The sequence below is a fragment of the Papaver somniferum genome, chromosome 7, assembly GCF_003573695.1.
Source record: "Papaver somniferum cultivar HN1 chromosome 7, ASM357369v1, whole genome shotgun sequence".
In the NCBI taxonomy this organism is placed as follows: domain Eukaryota; kingdom Viridiplantae; phylum Streptophyta; class Magnoliopsida; order Ranunculales; family Papaveraceae; genus Papaver; species Papaver somniferum.
Genome location: NC_039364.1, coordinates 83,496,950 through 83,502,937, shown reverse-complemented (window position 1 = coordinate 83,502,937; position 5,988 = coordinate 83,496,950). Strand labels below are relative to the sequence as shown.

The following is a 5,988-nucleotide window of genomic DNA, read 5'->3' as shown; positions in this document are numbered from 1 at the left end:
TGAGAAATTTAGAGAAAGAACTCAGTGGTTTGTATATCATTATTGATATCTACAATGAACTTACGTGACTGCCTCAATGCATAACAGTTTCATTCATATTCTGTACAAGTAGACAAACAGTATAGCATAACTGATTATTTTTCTTGGACGCAATTGTTTGTGTACTGCAGGTTTGTAACATTACAAGTGAAACAACAACTAAGAAGCCAGCTATTGCAGTTTCAACCTTAGCTTTCGTCAAAGAGTTAAGGACACTTTTTGAAGATGTGGTGGAAGAGTTAAGATCATCCAACGAACTAATTCAAAAATTGGTTGCAGCAGCCTGCTCCAGTTTACACAATTTTTTTTCATTATTTTGAAGGTCACTATCTAACTATTTTGATCGACATTAGTGTATAATGAGTGCTTCTTGCGGGCGCGTGTGGTTCCAAGACGATGTGTAGTGATATATTAGTAGTGGGATGTTTAACATCATTTTCTTGAAAATCATGTGTGTTATTGGTTACCCTATTCAAAAGGAAAGGTTTATCTTCATGCTCAATGTATTACCAAAGATAAAGTAAACATGCCCTTACAACCATGTTTCACTTGGAGCCTATGATAGTTTGCATGTTGACGGTATTAATTATGATTTCAACCTACAAGTACGTATAAGGACTTAAAATAGAGTTATAGACATGTTGATTAATTTCTTGAGACATAGCTATGCTAGCAGAAAAATTCATATTGTTTGTCGGCGGTACTCAAATACTGTTTGTTAGTTTTCGGATTTTATTTTTTTGCTCGATAAAGATAAATCAAACCCTTTAAACCCCTAAGTCATATAAGTCCCACATCGCACGGTGAGAATACCCACCCTTGGATGAGCGTCACCGCACCCTTGAAAATTTTGTATTCCACTTTTCCTCAAATTATATGAATGTAACAGTGAATACCGGTTGTTTTTTAAAAAACAAAAAACAGTTTCGGAAAACGAAAAAACAAAACTTCCGCGGAAACAAAAAAGCTTTTATTCTTATGAAGAAAAAAACTTACGGAAAAACTAAAACCCTAAAACCAAATCATTGATCGACCGAACCATTTGGTCATCATCTTCTTTACCAGTGGTATTGTTCTATCATAGGCTACTGATTTTACAAGTTTAACAACAAGGGTTTTCTGATTCGCAGAGAGGGGAGCCGAACGAAGGGTTTTGCTAGGTTTTTTTATTACTCGATCTAAATTCACGAAAAAAATCCCCAATCTCTTTTCTCTAAAGAAATTCAAACAAAATATGAGTATCTGGAGGATCAGTTCTACATGATAACCGACGAGTTAGAAGGTTTCAAAATTTTCATATATGACAACCTTATTTTTTGTCACAGAAGTTATCATATCCCTGACGTGCTTCCAATATCCTCTTTCGATACGATGTCTGCGGAAGGTCTGTTTTCATGAATGGTTATGAAGTGAGTTTGAGTTCGCTTATTTCCTATGAATTTTTAGTTTGTTTTAGATTAGGGTTTAACAAATTTCTATGATTGACTCATTGTTTTATTTATTTGTTGACAGGTACACTAATTAAAATTATTAAACAGGTGTGAATTTGATTTCTCCCTCAAATTGTGTGTGATTTTTGCTAAAAAAATCTCCAGAAGAAACCAGCAAAAAGAAAGGAAGAAAAGAAACGTTCCAGAATCCAGAATCATCGAACTCTCCAGAAGGTGCTCATTTTGAATCTCATTCTTCTCAATTTCATTTTAACGATGTTGATTTCAATTTTTGATTCATTTTTGGTGGTGTGATTTTTGGGAAATATATATGTAGGTTAAGACATAGAGATCCAGATTGGAGTGGATTACATTGTTATCAAGATTTTATCCTGCTCATCAACGTTTAACTATTGTAGACCCTGCTTCTGGTGATCAACCTCTTTACAATGAAGACACATCTATCATCATCACGGTATTTATCTATATCTATCTTCTGAAAACTTATCATAATCAGGCTTCACTCTTCCTTTTTCTGGTTATTACTCTAATCTGCAATTTAAGTTGTTGTTGTATTTTGAGTATCGATTCAACTTTGAGAAAGACTTACAAAGTTCTGTTATCTAGGTTAACGGGGAGATATATAACCATGAAGAATTGAGGGCAAAGTTGAAGAATCATAAATTCAGAAGTGGAAGTGATCGGGAGCTTTCAGAAAATGCTTATAATGGATTTTCTTCCATTAAAGCTACTACCGATATTCTCGGATTAAAGGTGTGTGACTTAAGTTCAAAACCATCATCCATATTCCATAGTATTTTTCTAGCTATCTGTGTCTGGTGTGAAGCCTGCATTTTGTTTCTATCTCTAAAGTTTGTCCTCCATAACCATGAGATCATGACTAATGTCTACTTCTATAAGGGACCTCAGTCATTTGTTGTTTGCTATATGGCCTTCTAAGAAGCAACATTAATGATGCAATTAGGGATTTTTAATTGTTTGGGCAGCAATATTTATTTGTTGTGGTCTAAATGTTACAGGATTTCATTTGTGCTCGAATGTTTCCTGTTAAATATGCAGGGAGAGAGTAGCCAATGGATAAATGTAAAGTTTAAACACCCCCATCAATCCGCAGATGATTGGAGCGCAGTGTTCTTTCCAGCTATTTTCAAGTAATAATTTCACATGTCTTATGCACACTTGCGCTAATAGTTTAGTTACTTACATTTACTTCAAAGTTAACTAATTAGGTTGATTGTTCAGCTATATTTATTTGCTTTGGTCTGAATGTCACAGGATTTCATTTATGCTTGACTGTATCGTGTTAAATATGCAGGGAGAGAGTAGCCAATGGATAAATGTAAAGTTTAAACAGCCCCATCCGACCGCAGATGATTGGATCGCAGTGTTTTCTCCAGCTAATTTCAAGTAAAAAATTTCACATGTCTTATGTACAGTAGCGCTGATAGATTAGTAAGGAGCAATTCTAGACAACACTAAAACAACCCCTCACATGGAGCTAGCAGGGGTCCACTTTTGGGCCCTACAATTAGAAATTATGTGAGAGGGTTGTTTTAGTGTTGTCTAAAATGTTGTTTGTCTAGAATTTTTGTAGTTACTTATATTTTCTTCAAAATTACCTAATTAGGTTGATTTAATATATGTAGTGCTCCAACATATGTGCCCACCATGGGAGTTCCTGCTTTCCTCAGTCTATTGTTGGTTTCTGCCCCAATCAAGGTATTTAATTAATCTCCTAACACTACTATATTAGATTACAACCTAAATCTATGAAAATTTAAAAGAATAACAATGACCTGTCAAATTTAGAAAAAATTTACAATGAACTTCACTATAAACATCATACAAGTTAATGTTGGTCCCCGAGAACATCATCTCATTCAAAATGTTAGTGAAACTGTGGTATAGCCATATGACAGCTGTATATTGGTGATGGATTCTTTTTTAGTGGTGATGGATTTTCATTTTTCAAATGATTATCATAATGAATTGTATCAGAAAATGCTTCTCCCTGCCGCTTCGACATCTCTCAATGCATCCGAAAATTTTCATGTTAATCAAAAGCTGATATTTATAAGTTGTTTCTGCTTTTATTTTTGCTGCAGTTGAAGCTTCAACCAAATTTTAAGTCTTATAAGATGATATTTCCATGTTAAAACAATTGTTTGTTCCAGTGCATGGCCTATTTCACTTGACATAGAAATGCGTCTCTTATGCGGGGAAACCAGATTGTTTCTCTACCACCTAGAAGCAATGTCGTCATCTTCACCTTAAAGCTTCCGGACTTGCGGTAAATATTAAACCTCGAATGCAGCGTACACCATGTTTGGACATTCATATATATGGTTTTAACTACAAACTAAAAACCAAATTGCAGGCCAAGAAATAGTTGGCATGATACCTATATCCTATAACAGGTGTAAATGATAAGGCGTGAATTTAGTCAGTGTATAAGAGGGGTGTTATTGCTTCGCGTCAATTTTTCGTGTTAATAATCATGATGGATTCCTTGCCCATTCTTAATTTTCAGTTCTTAGGCATCAACCTAAGCAAACGCTGATAAGTATGATTGTCTTAATTATTTTTCATGTTTTCTCGGGTTCGTCCTTCAGTTTTATTGATGGAATATAACAGTATTCTTTGTTGAGAATTGTATTCCTGAAGTTTACGCAGCCAAACATGCTACAATATACTCAAAAGTGAGAATTCTCCATATACATATATAGTACTATCATATAAAGCCAATGCATTTTTTTTTTTAAATTTGACTGCGTTATCCGCTTTTGCGAAGAAGGAGGCTCCCTTGCACATGTTAAAGAATAAATCCAATTATATAATGCTTTCTTTTTTAGTCATTAGTTTTTATTTTTCTTTCCTTGGGATGCTTATGTCCAAAATTGTTCATGTCAGATGTGAAGGATAGTCTTGATTTCTTTAACTTTATCATCAAAGAAACATAGAAATTCATTGAAGGATCAGTCTTTATGTCGATGTGATGGTCATTTTTTATCAAGCTGCGAGTTCTATGTCTATCAGACTATCATGGTATTTATTTTCGTAATATCAGCAACGTGGATTGGTAGTGGTGCAGGTTGGTTGGGTTAGTGGTGTACACCTTACATGGTGATGTATACTGATTACCTCGGTCACTTACACTACTCTATGTATCCTACCAAGTTCTTTCTGAATAAGACGTAAGCTTATCACTGTTTTAGAATTTTTAGAGAGTTCATATTAGTTTCAAAAATCCGTAGCACACATCGATACGGGGCCAGGTGAAGCCAAGACACACCAAATCAAAAATCCCAAGCGTCAGAGCGAGGCGAAGCCAAGGCACACCAAATCAAAAATCCTAAAGAATGTGTTGGAACGGGGCTAGGCAAGGCAAAGCGAAGCCGAGCCACATCAAATCAAAAATTCGAGGAGTGCATGAGGACGGGGCTAGGCTAAGCAAAAGAAAGCGAAGCCGAGCCACGCCAAATCAAAAATTCGAGGAGTGCATGAGGACGGGGCGAGGTGAAGCCAAGCCATACCAAATCAATGTTGGGGTTTTTGTTCCGTATACAAAACCATATGGCAGAAAACAGACTTTAGGTAACAGTTTTGCAGCAGAAAACAATGATCTAATGTTGTCAAAACCGTGGCTAAAGGGCAGTTTCGGGTTTGAAATGTCTACAAGGTTTACTTGGATTAGGAAACTTGTATGACGGTTTGTAGGAGTGTTTTCCAAGTTTAGGGTTTCCTAATTAAGGTGTGAGTCTATTTTTAGGAGTTCTAAGACTTGGGAGTAAGGATTTGTCTACTATATAAGAGTGCTTATATTGTGAGTAGAAATCATTCTCTTGGTTAATTCTCTTGGAGAATCCTCTCTTTATGAGAGTATTGGGTCACAACCGTTGTATCCTACGATGGTTGGTGATGGGGCAAAAATCATGTGAGATGAGTGACTTGTATAAAGAACGGGTATGGGAGAAATCTAGGGTTTCTAGGGTTCGTATGGGAGAAGCTAGAATTCATGATGTTCTTCATGTTCTTGTCTAAAGTCAAAGCAACCATGGCGGTGGAAGTTTATGGAAGAAGAAGAACAAAGGGAGAGATACCTCTTCGTAATATGTCTTGTTGTTTCTAACGTTTAGCGCTAGTGGGTTGTATAACTAGTATTATATGATGTGTGACGATGTAATAACTTGTTATGATAATGAAGATTCTCGGGGTGGTTTTGGCCGTGGATGTAGCCTACAAAGGTGAACCACGTAACCTTTGTGTCGTGTGTGATTGTCTATTATTGTATTGATTATATATTCTTGCTAGTATTATCCGATCATGCTAATCTAAAGATGTAAGAGACGGATTCGAGCTAAGTTATCTAAAGTAGGACGTTTCATGGAATTGACTTCTATGGAAGCATGCCGGTTCGAGATTAACGTAACCTCGGTTTCCCGACAATCAAAAGTCCTAAACGACAGGGCAAGGCGAAGACGAGCCAAACTAAATAAAA

General features: G+C 36.0%; 1 long non-coding RNA gene across 5 annotated transcripts; it reads left to right on the top strand.

Moving 5' to 3' along the window:
• Positions 1–1,005: 1,005 nt before the first annotated feature.
• Positions 1,006–4,235, top strand: LOC113297779. Of its 5 annotated transcripts, XR_003333712.1 has the most exons (9): positions 1,006–1,448; positions 1,552–1,703; positions 1,807–1,944; positions 2,097–2,243; positions 2,550–2,641; positions 2,806–2,897; positions 3,137–3,209; positions 3,596–3,780; positions 3,868–4,235. It is a non-coding gene; the product is annotated as an uncharacterized LOC113297779 (long non-coding RNA). The 5 variants fall into 5 exon arrangements; XR_003333710.1 differs by having other exon boundaries at positions 1,006–1,423; positions 3,596–4,091; XR_003333713.1 differs by having other exon boundaries at positions 3,665–4,091.
• Positions 4,236–5,988: the final 1,753 nt, after the last annotated feature.